The 16,424-nt window shown below is 51.9% G+C and overlaps 24 non-coding genes across 24 annotated transcripts; all 24 read left to right on the forward strand.

Moving 5' to 3' along the window:
* The first annotated feature begins 2 nt into the window (after positions 1-2).
* Positions 3-76, forward strand: trnan-guu (transfer RNA asparagine (anticodon GUU)). Its single transcript has one exon. It is a non-coding gene; the product is annotated as a tRNA-Asn (tRNA).
* Positions 77-888: 812 nt separating this feature from the next.
* trnak-cuu (transfer RNA lysine (anticodon CUU)) lies at positions 889-961 on the forward strand. The gene has a single exon. It is a non-coding gene; the product is annotated as a tRNA-Lys (tRNA).
* Positions 962-1,110: 149 nt separating this feature from the next.
* trnan-guu (transfer RNA asparagine (anticodon GUU)) lies at positions 1,111-1,184 on the forward strand. The gene has a single exon. It is a non-coding gene; the product is annotated as a tRNA-Asn (tRNA).
* An 807-nt stretch (positions 1,185-1,991) lies between these two features.
* trnak-cuu (transfer RNA lysine (anticodon CUU)) lies at positions 1,992-2,064 on the forward strand. Its single transcript has one exon. It is a non-coding gene; the product is annotated as a tRNA-Lys (tRNA).
* A 149-nt stretch (positions 2,065-2,213) lies between these two features.
* On the forward strand, positions 2,214-2,287 carry trnan-guu (transfer RNA asparagine (anticodon GUU)). The gene has a single exon. It is a non-coding gene; the product is annotated as a tRNA-Asn (tRNA).
* Positions 2,288-3,323: 1,036 nt separating this feature from the next.
* Positions 3,324-3,397, forward strand: trnan-guu (transfer RNA asparagine (anticodon GUU)). The gene has a single exon. It is a non-coding gene; the product is annotated as a tRNA-Asn (tRNA).
* An 814-nt stretch (positions 3,398-4,211) lies between these two features.
* Positions 4,212-4,284, forward strand: trnak-cuu (transfer RNA lysine (anticodon CUU)). The gene has a single exon. It is a non-coding gene; the product is annotated as a tRNA-Lys (tRNA).
* A 149-nt stretch (positions 4,285-4,433) lies between these two features.
* On the forward strand, positions 4,434-4,507 carry trnan-guu (transfer RNA asparagine (anticodon GUU)). Its single transcript has one exon. It is a non-coding gene; the product is annotated as a tRNA-Asn (tRNA).
* An 814-nt stretch (positions 4,508-5,321) lies between these two features.
* On the forward strand, positions 5,322-5,394 carry trnak-cuu (transfer RNA lysine (anticodon CUU)). The gene has a single exon. It is a non-coding gene; the product is annotated as a tRNA-Lys (tRNA).
* Positions 5,395-5,543: 149 nt separating this feature from the next.
* Positions 5,544-5,617, forward strand: trnan-guu (transfer RNA asparagine (anticodon GUU)). Its single transcript has one exon. It is a non-coding gene; the product is annotated as a tRNA-Asn (tRNA).
* A 1,169-nt stretch (positions 5,618-6,786) lies between these two features.
* Positions 6,787-6,859, forward strand: trnak-cuu (transfer RNA lysine (anticodon CUU)). Its single transcript has one exon. It is a non-coding gene; the product is annotated as a tRNA-Lys (tRNA).
* A 149-nt stretch (positions 6,860-7,008) lies between these two features.
* trnan-guu (transfer RNA asparagine (anticodon GUU)) lies at positions 7,009-7,082 on the forward strand. The gene has a single exon. It is a non-coding gene; the product is annotated as a tRNA-Asn (tRNA).
* An 812-nt stretch (positions 7,083-7,894) lies between these two features.
* On the forward strand, positions 7,895-7,967 carry trnak-cuu (transfer RNA lysine (anticodon CUU)). Its single transcript has one exon. It is a non-coding gene; the product is annotated as a tRNA-Lys (tRNA).
* Positions 7,968-8,116: 149 nt separating this feature from the next.
* trnan-guu (transfer RNA asparagine (anticodon GUU)) lies at positions 8,117-8,190 on the forward strand. Its single transcript has one exon. It is a non-coding gene; the product is annotated as a tRNA-Asn (tRNA).
* Positions 8,191-9,002: 812 nt separating this feature from the next.
* trnak-cuu (transfer RNA lysine (anticodon CUU)) lies at positions 9,003-9,075 on the forward strand. The gene has a single exon. It is a non-coding gene; the product is annotated as a tRNA-Lys (tRNA).
* Positions 9,076-9,224: 149 nt separating this feature from the next.
* trnan-guu (transfer RNA asparagine (anticodon GUU)) lies at positions 9,225-9,298 on the forward strand. The gene has a single exon. It is a non-coding gene; the product is annotated as a tRNA-Asn (tRNA).
* An 807-nt stretch (positions 9,299-10,105) lies between these two features.
* Positions 10,106-10,178, forward strand: trnak-cuu (transfer RNA lysine (anticodon CUU)). Its single transcript has one exon. It is a non-coding gene; the product is annotated as a tRNA-Lys (tRNA).
* Positions 10,179-10,327: 149 nt separating this feature from the next.
* Positions 10,328-10,401, forward strand: trnan-guu (transfer RNA asparagine (anticodon GUU)). Its single transcript has one exon. It is a non-coding gene; the product is annotated as a tRNA-Asn (tRNA).
* A 1,025-nt stretch (positions 10,402-11,426) lies between these two features.
* On the forward strand, positions 11,427-11,500 carry trnan-guu (transfer RNA asparagine (anticodon GUU)). Its single transcript has one exon. It is a non-coding gene; the product is annotated as a tRNA-Asn (tRNA).
* Positions 11,501-12,536: 1,036 nt separating this feature from the next.
* trnan-guu (transfer RNA asparagine (anticodon GUU)) lies at positions 12,537-12,610 on the forward strand. Its single transcript has one exon. It is a non-coding gene; the product is annotated as a tRNA-Asn (tRNA).
* An 814-nt stretch (positions 12,611-13,424) lies between these two features.
* Positions 13,425-13,497, forward strand: trnak-cuu (transfer RNA lysine (anticodon CUU)). The gene has a single exon. It is a non-coding gene; the product is annotated as a tRNA-Lys (tRNA).
* Positions 13,498-13,646: 149 nt separating this feature from the next.
* Positions 13,647-13,720, forward strand: trnan-guu (transfer RNA asparagine (anticodon GUU)). Its single transcript has one exon. It is a non-coding gene; the product is annotated as a tRNA-Asn (tRNA).
* Positions 13,721-14,745: 1,025 nt separating this feature from the next.
* trnan-guu (transfer RNA asparagine (anticodon GUU)) lies at positions 14,746-14,819 on the forward strand. The gene has a single exon. It is a non-coding gene; the product is annotated as a tRNA-Asn (tRNA).
* A 1,036-nt stretch (positions 14,820-15,855) lies between these two features.
* Positions 15,856-15,929, forward strand: trnan-guu (transfer RNA asparagine (anticodon GUU)). The gene has a single exon. It is a non-coding gene; the product is annotated as a tRNA-Asn (tRNA).
* The last annotated feature ends 495 nt before the right edge of the window (positions 15,930-16,424 follow it).

Genomic DNA, 16,424 nt, shown 5'->3' on the forward strand with positions numbered 1-16,424 from the left:
CAGTCTCTGTGGCGCAATAGGCTAGCGCGTTCGGCTGTTAACCGAAATGATGGTCGTTCGAGCCCACCCAGGGACGAAGGAAGCTTTTCACAGCCTTGTCGGCAAGAACAGAATTTAGCACACGTGTCCGCTGACGCATGCGTGGAGCAGCGTCCGTAGCCCCTTTTGAGAGTGAACAGCTTTGCAAGTCGTCTTGTGTTAAAAGAAGACAAAGGGTGCTAAGTGAATGCTTGTGTCAGCTCAAGTTTGCTGTGGCGTGTACGCGGAGTGTTCATGTTTTGTTTTCCGGGTGGTAGAGGCCTGTGTGTAAAGGGAGTTCCTGATCAAAACTATCTAAGAGCGCCACAAATTGCCACCAAAATGGCTTTCCAGTCATATGCTGTCGGAGTTTGCAAACGGTATTCACACAGCGAGACAGAACTCCATACCTGGAACGTTTGATGAGTTGGCTGAACTAATAGCCTTTCAGGCTGTTGGACAAGAGCTCTGCTCGTTCAATCTGTATTCCCCAGCAACAGGCATGGCTAAAACAAACAGAGAACACTCTAAGCCAGGGGTGTCCAAACTCTGTCCTGGAGGGCCCCTGTCAGGTAGAGTTTCGCTCCAGCCAGCTCCATCAGACCTGCCTGGAAGTTTCTAGTCTACGTGGTGAGAGCGAGATCAGCAGCTTCAGGTGTGTTTCTTTGTGCTTGGAGCCAAGCTCGGCAGGACAAGGAACCTCCAGGATAGAGTAGGGACACCCCTGCTCTAAGCCTACCGCTAGGCTTTACCCCAACCTTACCCGCGAGATGTTTTGTCAGCCTGTGCGAGAAGCGAGGCTCCGTTTTGCGCATGAAATGTTTGGCACTTATCAAAACAGCAGTCAGCCTTGATCATTTGACTACATTCGCCCGGCTAGCTCAGTCGGTAGAGCATGAGACTCTTAATCTCAGGGTCGTGGGTTCGAGCCCCACGTTGGGCGTGCCCTTTAGCTCTCTCTCGCCCCTCCCAACGGGTGTCATTCTCTTGACCTCAGTTTGCTGACACAGGACTAGTGCTGCAGTTAACCTGTGAGACGCGGCCAGCTTCAAATTGTTTTGTGACCGTTACCCATATGAGCATACACCGCCAGTCTCTGTGGCGCAATACGCTAGCGCGTTCGGCTGTTAACCGAAAGGATGGTGGTTCGAGCCCACCCAGGGACGAAGGAAGCTTTTCACAGCCTTGTCGGCAAGAACAGAATTTAGCACACCTGACGCATGCGTGGAGCAGCGTCCGTAGCCCCTTTTGAGAGTGAACAGCTTTGCGAGTCGTCTTGTGTTAAAAGAAGACAAAGGGTGCTAAGTGAATGTTTGTGTCAGCTCAAGTTTGCTGTGGCGTGTACGCGGAGTGTTCGTGTTTTGTTTTCCGGGTGGTAGAGGCCTGTGTGTGAAGGGAGGTCCTGATCAAAACTCTCTCTAAGAGCGCCACAAAATGCCACCAAAATGGCTTTCCAGTCATATGCTGTCGGAGTTTGCAAACGGTATTCACACAGCGAGACAGAACTCCATATTTGGAACGTTTGATGAGTTGGCTGAACTGATAGCCTTTCAGGCTGTTGAACAAGAGCTCTGCTCGTTCAATCTGTATTCCCCAGCAACAGGCATGGCTAAAACAAACAGAGAACACTCTAAGCCAGGGGTGTCCAAACTCTGTCCTGGAGGGCCCCTGTCAGGTAGAGTTTCGCTCCAGCCAGCTCCATCAGACCTGCCTGGAAGTTTCTAGTCTACGTGGTGAGAGCGGGATCAGCAGCTTCAGGTGTGTTTCTTTGTGCTTGGAGCCAAGCTCGGCAGGACAAGGAACCTCCAGGATAGAGTTGGGACACCCCTGCTCTAAGCCTACCGCTAGGCTTTACCCCAACCTTACCCGCGAGATGTTTTGTCAGCCTGTGCGAGAAGCGAGGCTCCGTTTTGCGCATGAAATGTTTGGCACTTATCAAAACAGCGGTCAGCCTTGATCATTTGACTACATTCGCCTGGCTAGCTCAGTCGGTAGAGCATGAGACTCTTAATCTCAGGGTCGTGGGTTCGAGCCCCACGTTGGGCGTGACCTTTAGCTCTCTCTCGCCCCTCCCAACGGGTGTCATTCTCTTGACCTCAGTTTGCTGACACAGGACTAGTGCTGCAGTTAACCTGTGAGACGCGGCCAGCTTCAAATTGTTTTGTGACCGTTACCCATAGGAGCATACACCGCCAGTCTCTGTGGCGCAATAGGCTAGCGCGTTCGGCTGTTAACCGAAAGGATGGTGGTTCAAGCCCACCCAGGGACGAAGGAAGCTTTTCACAGCCTTGTCGGCAAGCACAGAATTTAGCACACGTGTCCGCTGACGCATGCGTGGAGCAGCGTCCGTAGCCCCTTTTGAGAGTGAACAGCTTTGCGAGTCGTCTTGTGTTAAAAGAAGACAAAGGGTGCTAAGTGAATGTTTGTGTCAGCTTAAGTTTGCTGTGGCGTGTACGCGGAGTGTTCATGTTTTGTTTTCCGGGTGGTAGAGGCCTGTGTGTGAAGGGAGGTCCTGATCAAAACTCTCTCTAAGAGCGCCACAAAATGCCACCAAAATGGCTTTCCAGTCATATGCTGTCGGAGTTTGCAAACGGTATTCACACAGCGAGACAGAACTCCATACCTGGAACGTTTGATGAGTTGGCCGAATTAATAGCCTTTCAGGCTGTTGGACAAGAGCTCTGCTCGTTCAATCTGTATTGCCCAGCAACAGGCATGGCTAAAACAAACAGAGAACAGTCTAAGCCAGGGGTGTCCAAACTCTGTCCTGGAGGGCCCCTGTCAGGTAGAGTTTCGCTCCAGCCAGCTCCATCAGACCTGCCTGGAAGTTTCTAGTCTCCGTGGTGAGAGCGGGATCAGCAGCTTCAGGTGTGTTTCTTTGTGCTTGGAGCCAAGCTCGGCAGGACAAGGAACCTCCAGGATAGAGTAGGGACACCCGTGCTCTAAGCCTACCGCTAGGCTTTACCCCAACCTTACCCGCGGGATGTTTTGTCAGCCTGTGCGAGAAGCGAGGCTCCGTTTTGCGCATGAAATGTTTGGCACTTATCAAAACAGCAGTCAGCCTTGATCATTTGACTACATTCGTCCGGCTAGCTCAGTCGGTAGAGCATGAGATTCTTAATCTCAGGGTCGTGGGTTTAGCCACACGTTGGGCGTGCCCCTATAGCTCTCTCTCGCCCCTCCCAACGGGTGTCATTCTCTTGAACTCAGATTGCTTACGCAGGACTAGTTTTGCAGTTAACCTGTGAGACGCGCCCAGCTTCAAATTGTTTTGTGACCGTTACCCACAGGAGCAGACACCGCCAGTCTCTGTGGCGCAATAGGCTAGCGCGTTCAGCTGTTAACCGAAAGGATGGTGGTTCAAGCCCACCCAGGGACGAAAGAAGCTTTTCACAGCCATGTCGGCAAGCACAGAATTTAGCACACGTGTCCGCTGACGCATGCGTGGAGCAGCGTCCGTAGCCCCTTTTGAGAGTGAACAGCTTTGCGAGTCGTCTTGTGTTAAAAGAAGACAAAGGGTGCTAAGTGAATGTTTGTGTCAGCTTAAGTTTGATGTGGCGTGTACGCGGAGTGTTCATGTTTTGTTTTCCGGGTGGTAGAGGCCTGTGTGTGAAGGGAGGTCCTGATCAAAACTCTCTCTAGGAGCGCCACAAAATGCCACCAAAATGGCTTTCCAGTCATATGCTGTCGGAGTTTGCAAATGGTATTCACACAGCGAGACAGAACTCCATACCTGGAACGTTTGATGAGTTGGCTGAACTAATAGCCTTTCAGGCTGTTGAACAAGAGCTCTGCTCGTTCAATCTGTATTCCCCAGCAACAGGCATGGCTAAAACAAACAGAGAACACTCTAAGCCAGGGGTGTCCAAACTCTGTCCTGGAGGGCCCCTGTCAGGTAGAGTTTCGCTCCAGCCAGCTCCATCAGACCTGCCTGGAAGTTTCTAGTCTACGTGGTGAGAGCGGGATCAGCAGCTTCAGGTGTGTTTCTTTGTGCTTGGAGCCAAGCTCGGCAGGACAAGGAACCTCCAGGATAGAGTTGGGACACCCCTGCTCTAAGCCTACCGCTAGGCTTTACCCCAACCTTACCCGCGAGATGTTTTGTCAGCCTGTGCGAGAAGCGAGGCTCTGTTTTGCGCATGAAATGTTTGGCACTTATCAAGACAGCGGTCAGCCTTGATCATTTGACTACATTCGCCCGGCTAGCTCAGTCGGTAGAGCATGAGACTCTTAATCTCAGGGTCGTGGGTTCGAGCCCCACGTTGGGCGTGACCTTTAGCTCTCTCTCGCCCCTCCCAACGGGTGTCATTCTCTTGACCTCAGTTTGCTGACACAGGACTAGTGCTGCAGTTAACCTGTGAGACGCGGCCAGCTTTAAATTGTTTTGTGACCGTTACCCATAGGAGCATACACCGCCAGTCTCTGTGGCGCAATAGGCTAGCACGTTTGGCTGTTAACCGAAAGGATGGTGGTTCAAGCCCACCCAGGGACGAAGGAAGCTTTTCACAGCCTTGTCGGCAAGCACAGAATTTAGCACACGTGTCCGCTGACGCATGCGTGGAGCAGCGTCCGTAGCCCCTTTTGAGAGTGAACAGCTTTGCGAGTCGTCTTGTGTTAAAAGAAGACAAAGGGTGCTAAGTGAATGTTTGTGTCAGCTTAAGTTTGCTGTGGCGTGTACGCGGAGTGTTCATGTTTTGTTTTCCGGGTGGTAGAGGCCTGTGTGTGAAGGGAGGTCCTGATCAAAACTCTCTCTAGGAGCGCCACAAAATGCCACCAAAATGGCTTTCCAGTCATATGCTGTCGGAGTTTGCAAATGGTATTCACACAGCGAGACAGAACTCCATACCTGGAACGTTTGATGAGTTGGCTGAACTAATAGCCTTTCAGGCTGTTGAACAAGAGCTCTGCTCGTTCAATCTGTATTCCCCAGCAACAGGCATGGCTAAAACAAACAGAGAACACTCTAAGCCAGGGGTGTCCAAACTCTGTCCTGGAGGGCCCCTGTCAGGTAGAGTTTCGCTCCAGCCAGCTCCATCAGACCTGCCTGGAAGTTTCTAGTCTACGGGGTGAGAGCGGGATCAGCAGCTTCAGGTGTGTTTCTTTGTGCTTGGAGCCAAGCTCGGCAGGACAAGGAACCTCCAGGATAGAGTTGGGACACCCCTGCTCTAAGCCTACCGCTAGGCTTTACCCCAACCTTACCCGCGAGATGTTTTGTCAGCCTGTGCGAGAAGCGAGGCTCTGTTTTGCGCATGAAATGTTTGGCACTTATCAAGACAGCGGTCAGCCTTGATCATTTGACTACATTCGCCCGGCTAGCTCAGTCGGTAGAGCATGAGACTCTTAATCTCAGGGTCGTGGGTTCGAGCCCCACGTTGGGCGTGACCTTTAGCTCTCTCTCGCCCCTCCCAACGGGTGTCATTCTCTTGACCTCAGTTTGCTGACACAGGACTAGTGCTGCAGTTAACCTGTGAGACGCGGCCAGCTTTAAATTGTTTTGTGACCGTTACCCATAGGAGCATACACCGCCAGTCTCTGTGGCGCAATAGGCTAGCGCGTTTGGCTGTTAACCGAAAGGATGGTGGTTCAAGCCCACCCAGGGACGAAGGAAGCTTTTCACAGCCTTGTCGGCAAGCACAGAATTTAGCACACGTGTCCGCTGACGCATGCGTGGAGCAGCGTCCGTAGCCCCTTTTGAGAGTAAACAGCTTTGCGAGTCGTCTTGTGTTAAAAGAAGACAAAGGGTGCTAAGTGAATGTTTGTGTCAGCTTAAGTTTGCTGTGGCGTGTACGCGGAGTGTTCATGTTTTGTTTTCCGGGTGGTAGAGGCCTGTGTGTGAAGGGAGGTCCTGATCAAAACTCCCTCTAGGAGCGCCACAAAATGCCACCAAAATGGCTTTCCAGTCGTATGCTGTCGGAGTTTGCAAATGGTATTCACACAGCGAGACAGAACTCCATACCTGGAACGTTTGATGAGTTGGCTGAACTAATAGCCTTTCAGGCTGTTGAACAAGAGCTCTGCTCATTCAATCTGTATTGCCCAGCAACAGGCATGGCTAAAACAAACAGAGAACACTCTAAGCCAGGGGTGTCCAAACTCTGTCCTGGAGGGCCCCTGTCAGGTAGAGTTTCGCTCCAGCCAGCTCCATCAGACCTGCCTGGAAGTTTCTAGTCTCCGTGGTGAGAGCGGGATCAGCAGCTTCAGGTGTGTTTCTTTGTGCTTGGAGCCAAGCTCGGCAGGACAAGGAACCTCCAGGATAGAGTAGGGACACCCGTGCTCTAAGCCTACCGCTAAGCTTTACCCCAACCTTACCCGCGAGATGTTTTGTCAGCCTGTGCGAGAAGCAAGGCTCCGTTTTGCGCATGAAATGTTTGGCACTTATCAAAACAGCGGTCAGCCTTGATCATTTGACTACATTCGCCTGGCTAGCTCAGTCGGTAGACCATGAGACTCTTAATCTGGAGGGCCCCTGTCAGGTAGAGTTTCGCTCCAGCTAGCTCCATCAGACCTGCCTGGAAGTTTCTAGTCTCCGTGGTGAGAGCGGGATCAGCAGCTTCAGGTGTGTTTCTTTGTGCTTGGAGCCAAGCTCGGCAGGACAAGGAACCTCCAGGATAGAGTTGGGACACCCCTGCTCTAAGCCTACCGCTAGGCTTTACCCCAACCTTACCCGCGAGATGTTTTGTCAGGCTGTGCGAGAAGCGAGGCTCCGTTTTGCGCATGAAATGTTTGGCACTTATCAAAACAGCGGTCAGCCTTGATCATTTGACTACATTCGCCCGGCTAGCTCAGTCGGTAGAGCATGAGACTCTTAATCTCAGGGTCGTGGGTTCGAGCCCCACGTTGGGCGTGCCCTTTAGCTCTCTCTTGCCCCTCCCAACGGGTGTCATTCTCTTGACCTCAGTTTGCTGACACAGGACTAGTGCTGCAGTTAACCTGTGAGACGCGGCCAGCTTCAAATTGTTTTGTGACCGTTACCCATAGGAGCATACACCGCCAGTCTCTGTGGCACAATAGGCTAGCGCGTTCGGCTGTTAACCGAAAGGATGGTGGTTCGAGCCCACCCAGGGACGAAGGAAGCTTTTCACAGCCTTGTCGGCAAGAACAGAATTTAGCACACGTGTCCGCTGACGCATGCGTGGAGCAGCGTCCGTAGCCCCTGTTGAGAGTGAACAGCTTTGCAAGTCGTCTTGTGTTAAAAGAAGACAAAGGGTGCTAAGTGAATGCTTGTGTCAGCTCAAGTTTGCTGTGGCGTGTACGCGGAGTGTTCATGTTTTGTTTTCCGGGTGGTAGAGGCCTGTGTGTAAAGGGAGTTCCTGATCAAAACTCTCTAAGAGCGCCACAAAATGCCACCAAAATGGCTTTCCAGTCATATGCTGTCGGAGTTTGCAAACGGTATTCACACAGCGAGACAGAACTCCATACCTGGAACGTTTGATGAGTTGGCTGAACTAATAGCCTTTCAGGCTGTTGGACAAGAGCTCTGCTCGTTCAATCTGTATTCCCCAGCAACAGGCATGGCTAAAACAAACAGAGAACACTCTAAGCCAGGGGTGTCCAAACTCTGTCCTGGAGGGCCCCTGTCAGGTAGAGTTTCGCTCCAGCCAGCTCCATCAGACCTGCCTGGAAGTTTCTAGTCTACGTGGTGAGAGCGAGATCAGCAGCTTCAGGTGTGTTTCTTTGTGCTTGGAGCCAAGCTCGGCAGGACAAGGAACCTCCAGGATAGAGTAGGGACACCCCTGCTCTAAGCCTACCGCTAGGCTTTACCCCAACCTTACCCGCGAGATGTTTTGTCAGCCTGTGCGAGAAGCGAGGCTCCGTTTTGCGCATGAAATGTTTGGCACTTATCAAAACAGCAGTCAGCCTTGATCATTTGACTACATTCGCCCGGCTAGCTCAGTCGGTAGAGCATGAGACTCTTAATCTCAGGGTCGTGGGTTCGAGCCCCACGTTGGGCGTGCCCTTTAGCTCTCTCTCGCCCCTCCCAACGGGTGTCATTCTCTTGACCTCAGTTTGCTGACACAGGACTAGTGCTGCAGTTAACCTGTGAGACGCGGCCAGCTTCAAATTGTTTTGTGACCGTTACCCATAGGAGCATACACCGCCAGTCTCTGTGGCGCAATAGGCTAGCGCGTTCGGCTGTTAACTGAAAGGATGGTGGTTCGAGCCCACCCAGGGACGAAGGAAGCTTTTCACAGCCTTGTCGGCAAGAACAGAATTTAGCACACGTGTCCGCTGACGCATGCGTGGAGCAGCGTCCGTAGCCCCTTTTGAGAGTGAACAGCTTTGCAAGTCGTCTTGTGTTAAAAGAAGACAAAGGGTGCTAAGTGAATGCTTGTGTCAGCTCAAGTTTGCTGTGGCGTGTACGCGGAGTGTTCATGTTTTGTTTTCCGGGTGGTAGAGGCCTGTGTGTAAAGGGAGTTCCTGATCAAAACTCTCTAAGAGCGCCACAAAATGCCACCAAAATGGCTTTCCAGTCATATGCTGTCGGAGTTTGCAAACGGTATTCACACAGCGAGACAGAACTCCATACCTGGAACGTTTGATGAGTTGGCTGAACTAATAGCCTTTCAGGCTGTTGGACAAGAGCTCTGCTCGTTCAATCTGTATTCCCCAGCAACAGGCATGGCTAAAACAAACAGAGAACACTCTAAGCCAGGGGTGTCCAAACTCTGTCCTGGAGGGCCCCTGTCAGGTAGAGTTTCGCTCCAGCCAGCTCCATCAGACCTGCCTGGAAGTTTCTAGTCTACGTGGTGAGAGCGAGATCAGCAGCTTCAGGTGTGTTTCTTTGTGCTTGGAGCCAAGCTCGGCAGGACAAGGAACCTCCAGGATAGAGTAGGGACACCCCTGCTCTAAGCCTACCGCTAGGCTTTACCCCAACCTTACCCGCGAGATGTTTTGTCAGCCTGTGCGAGAAGCGAGGCTCCGTTTTGCGCATGAAATGTTTGGCACTTATCAAAACAGCAGTTAGCCTTGATCATTTGACTACATTCGCCCGGCTAGCTCAGTCGGTAGAGCATGAGACTCTTAATCTCAGGGTCGTGGGTTCGAGCCCCACGTTGGGCGTGCCCTTTAGCTCTCTCTCGCCCCTCCCAACGGGTGTCATTCTCTTGACCTCAGTTTGCTGACACAGGACTAGTGCTGCAGTTAACCTGTGAGACGCGGCCAGCTTCAAATTGTTTTGTGACCGTTACCCATATGAGCATACACCGCCAGTCTCTGTGGCGCAATAGGCTAGCGCGTTCGGCTGTTAACCGAAAGGATGGTGGTTCGAGCCCACCCAGGGACGAAGGAAGCTTTTCACAGCCTTGTCGGCAAGAACAGAATTTAGCACACCTGACGCATGCGTGGAGCAGCGTCCGTAGCCCCTTTTGAGAGTGAACAGCTTTGCGAGTCGTCTTGTGTTAAAAGAAGACAAAGGGTGCTAAGTGAATGTTTGTGTCAGCTCAAGTTTGCTGTGGCGTGTACGCGGAGTGTTCGTGTTTTGTTTTCCGGGTGGTAGAGGCCTGTGTGTGAAGGGAGGTCCTGATCAAAACTCTCTCTAAGAGCGCCACAAAATGCCACCAAAATGGCTTTCCAGTCATATGCTGTCGGAGTTTGCAAACGGTATTCACACAGCGAGACAGAACTCCATACCTGGAACGTTTGATGAGTTGGCTGAACTAATAGCCTTTCAGGCTGTTGAACAAGAGCTCTGCTCGTTCAATCTGTATTCCCCAGCAACAGGCATGGCTAAAACAAACAGAGAACACTCTAAGCCAGGGGTGTCCAAACTCTGTCCTGGAGGGCCCCTGTCAGGTAGAGTTTCGCTCCAGCCAGCTCCATCAGACCTGCCTGGAAGTTTCTAGTGTACGTGGTGAGAGCGGGATCAGCAGCTTCAGGTGTGTTTCTTTGTGCTTGGAGCCAAGCTCGGCAGGACAAGGAACCTCCAGGATAGAGTTGGGACACCCCTGCTCTAAGCCTACCGCTAGGCTTTACCCCAACCTTACCCGCGAGATGTTTTGTCAGCCTGTGAGAGAAGCGAGGCTCCGTTTTGCGCATGAAATGTTTGGCACTTATCAAAACAGCGGTCAGCCTTGATCATTTGACTACATTCGCCCGGCTAGCTCAGTCGGTAGAGCATGAGACTCTTAATCTCAGGGTCGTGGGTTCGAGCCCCACGGTGGGTGTGACCTTTAGCTCTCTCTCGCCCCTCCCAACGGGTGTCATTCTCTTGACCTCAGTTTGCTGACACAGGACTAGTGCTGCAGTTAACCTGTGAGACGCGGCCAGCTTCAAATTGTTTTGTGACCGTTACCCATACGAGCATACACCGCCAGTCTCTGTGGCGCAATAGGCTGGCGCGTTCGGCTGTTAACCAAAAGGATGGTGGTTCGAGCCCACCCAGGGACGAAGGAAGCTTTTCACAGCCTTGTCGGCAAGAACAGAATTTAGCACACGTGTCCGCTGACGGATGCGTGGAGCAGCGTCCGTAGCCCCTTTTGAGAGTGAACAGCTTTGCGAGTCGTCTTGTGTTAAAAGAAGACTAAGGGTGATAAGTGAATGTTTGTGTCAGCTCAAGTTTGCTGCGGAGTGTTCGTGTTTTGTTTTCCGGGTGCTAGAGGCCTGTGTGTGAAGGGAGGTCCTGATCAAAACTCTCTCTAAGAGCGCCACAAAATGCCACCAAAATGGCTTTCCAGTCATATGCTGTCGGAGTTTGCAAACGGTATTCACACAGCGAGACAGAACTCCATACCTGGAACGTTTGATGAGTTGGCCGAATTAATAGCCTTTCAGGCTGTTGGACAAGAGCTCTGCTCGTTCAATCTGTATTGCCCAGCAACAGGCATGGCTAAAACAAACAGAGAACAGTCTAAGCCAGGGGTGTCCAAACTCTGTCCTGGAGGGCCCCTGTCAGGTAGAGTTTCGCTCCAGCCAGCTCCATCAGACCTGCCTGGAAGTTTCTAGTCTCCGTGGTGAGAGCGGGATCAGCAGCTTCAGGTGTGTTTCTTTGTGCTTGGAGCCAAGCTCGGCAGGACAAGGAACCTCCAGGATAGAGTAGGGACACCCATGCTCTAAGCCTACCGCTAGGCTTTACCCCAACCTTACCCGCGGGATGTTTTGTCAGCCTGTGCGAGAAGCGAGGCTCCGTTTTGCGCATGAAATGTTTGGCACTTATCAAAACAGCAGTCAGCCTTGATCATTTGACTACATTCGTCCGGCTAGCTCAGTCGGTAGAGCATGAGATTCTTAATCTCAGGGTCGTGGGTTTAGCCACACGTTGGGCGTGCCCCTATAGCTCTCTCTCGCCCCTCCCAACGGGTGTCATTCTCTTGAACTCAGATTGCTTACGCAGGACTAGTTTTGCAGTTAACCTGTGAGACGCGCCCAGCTTCAAATTGTTTTGTGACCGTTACCCACAGGAGCAGACACCGCCAGTCTCTGTGGCGCAATAGGCTAGCGCGTTCGGCTGTTAACCGAAAGGATGGTGGTTCAAGCCCACCCAGGGACGAAAGAAGCTTTTCACAGCCATGTCGGCAAGCACAGAATTTAGCACACGTGTCCGCTGACGCATGCGTGGAGCAGCGTCCGTAGCCCCTTTTGAGAGTGAACAGCTTTGCGAGTCGTCTTGTGTTAAAAGAAGACAAAGGGTGCTAAGTGAATGTTTGTGTCAGCTTAAGTTTGCTGTGGCGTGTACGCGGAGTGTTCATGTTTTGTTTTCCGGGTGGTAGAGGCCTGTGTGTGAAGGGAGGTCCTGATCAAAACTCCCTCTAGGAGCGCCACAAAATGCCACCAAAATGGCTTTCCAGTCGAATGCTGTCGGAGTTTGCAAATGGTATTCACACAGCGAGACAGAACTCCATACCTGGAACGTTTGATGAGTTGGCTGAACTAATAGCCTTTCAGGCTGTTGAACAAGAGCTCTGCTCGTTCAATCTGTATTCCCCAGCAACAGGCATGGCTAAAACAAACAGAGAACACTCTAAGCCAGGGGTGTCCAAACTCTGTCCTGGAGGGCCCCTGTCAGGTAGAGTTTCGCTCCAGCCAGCTCCATCATACCTGCCTGGAAGTTTCTAGTCTACGTGGTGAGAGCGGGATCAGCAGCTTCAGGTGTGTTTCTTTTTGCTTGGAGCCAAGCTCGGCAGGACAAGGAACCTCCAGGATAGAGTAGGGACACCCGTGCTCTAAGCCTACCGCTAGGCTTTACCCCAACCTTACCCGCGGGATGTTTTGTCAGCCTGTGCGAGAAGCGAGGCTCTGTTTTGCGCATGAAATGTTTGGCACTTATCAAAACAGCAGTCAGCCTTGATCATTTGACTACATTCGTCCGGCTAGCTCAGTCGGTAGAGCATGAGATTCTTAATCTCAGGGTCGTGGGTTTAGCCACACGTTGGGCGTGCCCCTATAGCTCTCTCTCGCCCCTCCCAACGGGTGTCATTCTCTTGAACTCAGATTGCTTACGCAGGACTAGTTTTGCAGTTAACCTGTGAGACACGCCCAGCTTCAAATTGTTTTGTGACCGTTACCCACAGGAGCAGACACCGCCAGTCTCTGTGGCGCAATAGGCTAGCGCGTTCGGCTGTTAACCGAAAGGATGGTGGTTCGAGCCCACCCAGGGACGAAGGAAGCTTTTCACAGCCTTGTCGGCAAGAACAGAATTTAGCACACGTGTCCGCTGATGCATGCGTGGAGCAGCGTCCGTAGCCCCTTTTGAGAGTGAACAGCTTTGCGAGTCGTCTTGTGTTAAAAGAAGACAAAGGGTGCTAAGTGAATGTTTGTGTCAGCTCAAGTTTGCTGTGGCGTGTACGCGGAGTGTTCGTGTTTTGTTTTCCGGGTGGTAGAGGCCTGTGTGTGAAGGGAGGTCCTGATCAAAACTCTCTCTAAGAGCGCCACAAAATGCCACCAAAATGGCTTTCCAGTCATATGCTGTCGGAGTTTGCAAACGGTATTCACACAGCGAGACAGAACTCCATACCTGGAACGTTTGATGAGTTGGCTGAACTAATAGCCTTTCAGGCTGTTGAACAAGAGCTCTGCTCGTTCAATCTGTATTCCCCAGCAACAGGCATGGCTAAAACAAACAGAGAACACTCTAAGCCAGGGGTGTCCAAACTCTGTCCTGGAGGGCCCCTGTCAGGTAGAGTTTCGCTCCAGCCAGCTCCATCAGACCTGCCTGGAAGTTTCTAGTGTACGTGGTGAGAGCGGGATCAGCAGCTTCAGGTGTGTTTCTTTGTGCTTGGAGCCAAGCTCGGCAGGACAAGGAACCTCCAGGATAGAGTTGGGACACCCCTGCTCTAAGCCTACCGCTAGGCTTTACCCCAACCTTACCCGCGAGATGTTTTGTCAGCCTGTGAGAGAAGCGAGGCTCCGTTTTGCGCATGAAATGTTTGGCACTTATCAAAACAGCGGTCAGCCTTGATCATTTGACTACATTCGCCCGGCTAGCTCAGTCGGTAGAGCATGAGACTCTTAATCTCAGGGTCGTGGGTTCGAGCCCCACGTTGGGTGTGACCTTTAGCTCTCTCTCGCCCCTCCCAACGGGTGTCATTCTCTTGACCTCAGTTTGCTGACACAGGACTAGTGCTGCAGTTAACCTGTGAGACGCGGCCAGCTTCAAATTGTTTTGTGACCGTTACCCATAGGAGCATACACCGCCAGTCTCTGTGGCGCAATAGGCTGGCGCGTTCGGCTGTTAACCAAAAGGATGGTGGTTCGAGCCCACCCAGGGACGAAGGAAGCTTTTCACAGCCTTGTCGGCAAGAACAGAATTTAGCACACGTGTCCGCTGACGGATGCGTGGAGCAGCGTCCGTAGCCCCTTTTGAGAGTGAACAGCTTTGCGAGTCGTCTTGTGTTAAAAGAAGACTAAGGGTGATAAGTGAATGTTTGTGTCAGCTCAAGTTTGCTGCGGAGTGTTCGTGTTTTGTTTTCCGGGTGGTAGAGGCCTGTGTGTGAAGGGAGGTCCTGATCAAAACTCTCTCTAAGAGCGCCACAAAATGCCACCAAAATGGCTTTCCAGTCATATGCTGTCGGAGTTTGCAAACGGTATTCACACAGCGAGACAGAACTCCATACCTGGAACGTTTGATGAGTTGGCCGAATTAATAGCCTTTCAGGCTGTTGGACAAGAGCTCTGCTCGTTCAATCTGTATTGCCCAGCAACAGGCATGGCTAAAACAAACAGAGAACAGTCTAAGCCAGGGGTGTCCAAACTCTGTCCTGGAGGGCCCCTGTCAGGTAGAGTTTCGCTCCAGCCAGCTCCATCAGACCTGCCTGGAAGTTTCTAGTCTCCGTGGTGAGAGCGGGATCAGCAGCTTCAGGTGTGTTTCTTTGTGCTTGGAGCCAAGCTCGGCAGGACAAGGAACCTCCAGGATAGAGTAGGGACACCCGTGCTCTAAGCCTACCGCTAGGCTTTACCCCAACCTTACCCGCGGGATGTTTTGTCAGCCTGTGCGAGAAGCGAGGCTCCGTTTTGCGCATGAAATGTTTGGCACTTATCAAAACAGCAGTCAGCCTTGATCATTTGACTACATTCGTCCGGCTAGCTCAGTCGGTAGAGCATGAGATTCTTAATCTCAGGGTCGTGGGTTTAGCCACACGTTGGGCGTGCCCCTATAGCTCTCTCTCGCCCCTCCCCACGGGTGTCATTCTCTTGAACTCAGATTGCTTACGCAGGACTAGTTTTGCAGTTAACCTGTGAGATGCGCCCAGCTTCAAATTGTTTTGTGACCGTTACCCACAGGAGCAGACACCGCCAGTCTCTGTGGCGCAATAGGCTAGCGCGTTCGGCTGTTAACCGAAAGGATGGTGGTTCAAGCCCACCCAGGGACGAAAGAAGCTTTTTACAGCCATGTCGGCAAGCACAGAATTTAGCACACGTGTCCGCTGACGCATGCGTGGAGCAGCGTCCGTAGCCCCTTTTGAGAGTGAACAGCTTTGCGAGTCGTCTTGTGTTAAAAGAAGACAAAGGGTGCTAAGTGAATGTTTGTGTCAGCTTAAGTTTGCTGTGGCGTGTACGCGGAGTGTTCATGTTTTGTTTTCCGGGTGGTAGAGGCCTGTGTGTGAAGGGAGGTCCTGATCAAAACTCCCTCTAGGAGCGCCACAAAATGCCACCAAAATGGCTTTCCAGTCGAATGCTGTCGGAGTTTGCAAATGGTATTCACACAGCGAGACAGAACTCCATACCTGGAACGTTTGATGAGTTGGCTGAACTAATAGCCTTTCAGGCTGTTGAACAAGAGCTCTGCTCGTTCAATCTGTATTCCCCAGCAACAGGCATGGCTAAAACAAACAGAGAACACTCTAAGCCAGGGGTGTCCAAACTCTGTCCTGGAGGGCCCCTGTCAGGTAGAGTTTCGCTCCAGCCAGCTCCATCATACCTGCCTGGAAGTTTCTAGTCTACGTGGTGAGAGCGGGATCAGCAGCTTCAGGTGTGTTTCTTTTTGCTTGGAGCCAAGCTCGGCAGGACAAGGAACCTCCAGGATAGAGTAGGGACACCCGTGCTCTAAGCCTACCGCTAGGCTTTACCCCAACCTTACCCGCGGGATGTTTTGTCAGCCTGTGCGAGAAGCGAGGCTCTGTTTTGCGCATGAAATGTTTGGCACTTATCAAAACAGCAGTCAGCCTTGATCATTTGACTACATTCGTCCGGCTAGCTCAGTCGGTAGAGCATGAGATTCTTAATCTCAGGGTCGTGGGTTTAGCCACACGTTGGGCGTGCCCCTATAGCTCTCTCTCGCCCCTCCCAACGGGTGTCATTCTCTTGAACTCAGATTGCTTACGCAGGACTAGTTTTGCAGTTAACCTGTGAGACACGCCCAGCTTCAAATTGTTTTGTGACCGTTACCCACAGGAGCAGACACCGCCAGTCTCTGTGGCGCAATAGGCTAGCGCGTTCGGCTGTTAACCGAAAGGATGGTGGTTCGAGCCCACCCAGGGACGAAGGAAGCTTTTCACAGCCTTGTCGGCAAGAACAGAATTTAGCACACGTGTCCGCTGATGCATGCGTGGAGCAGCGTCCGTAGCCCCTTTTGAGAGTGAACAGCTTTGCGAGTCGTCTTGTGTTAAAAGAAGACAAAGGGTGCTAAGTGAATGTTTGTGTCAGCTCAAGTTTGCTGTGGCGTGTACGCGGAGTGTTCGTGTTTTGTTTTCCGGGTGGTAGAGGCCTGTGTGTGAAGGGAGGTCCTGATCAAAACTCTCTCTAAGAGCGCCACAAAATGCCACCAAAATGGCTTTCCAGTCATATGCTGTCGGAGTTTGCAAACGGTATTCACACAGCGAGACAGAACTCCATACCTGGAACGTTTGATGAGTTGGCTGAACTAATAGCCTTTCAGGCTCTTGGACAAGAGCTCTGCTCGTTCAATCTGTATTGCCCAGGAACAGGCATGGCTAAAACAAACAGAGAACAGTCTAAGCGAGGGGTGTCCAAACTCT

This window comes from Carassius carassius, chromosome 1 (assembly GCF_963082965.1).
Source record: "Carassius carassius chromosome 1, fCarCar2.1, whole genome shotgun sequence".
Classification (NCBI taxonomy): Eukaryota; Metazoa; Chordata; class Actinopteri; order Cypriniformes; family Cyprinidae; genus Carassius; species Carassius carassius.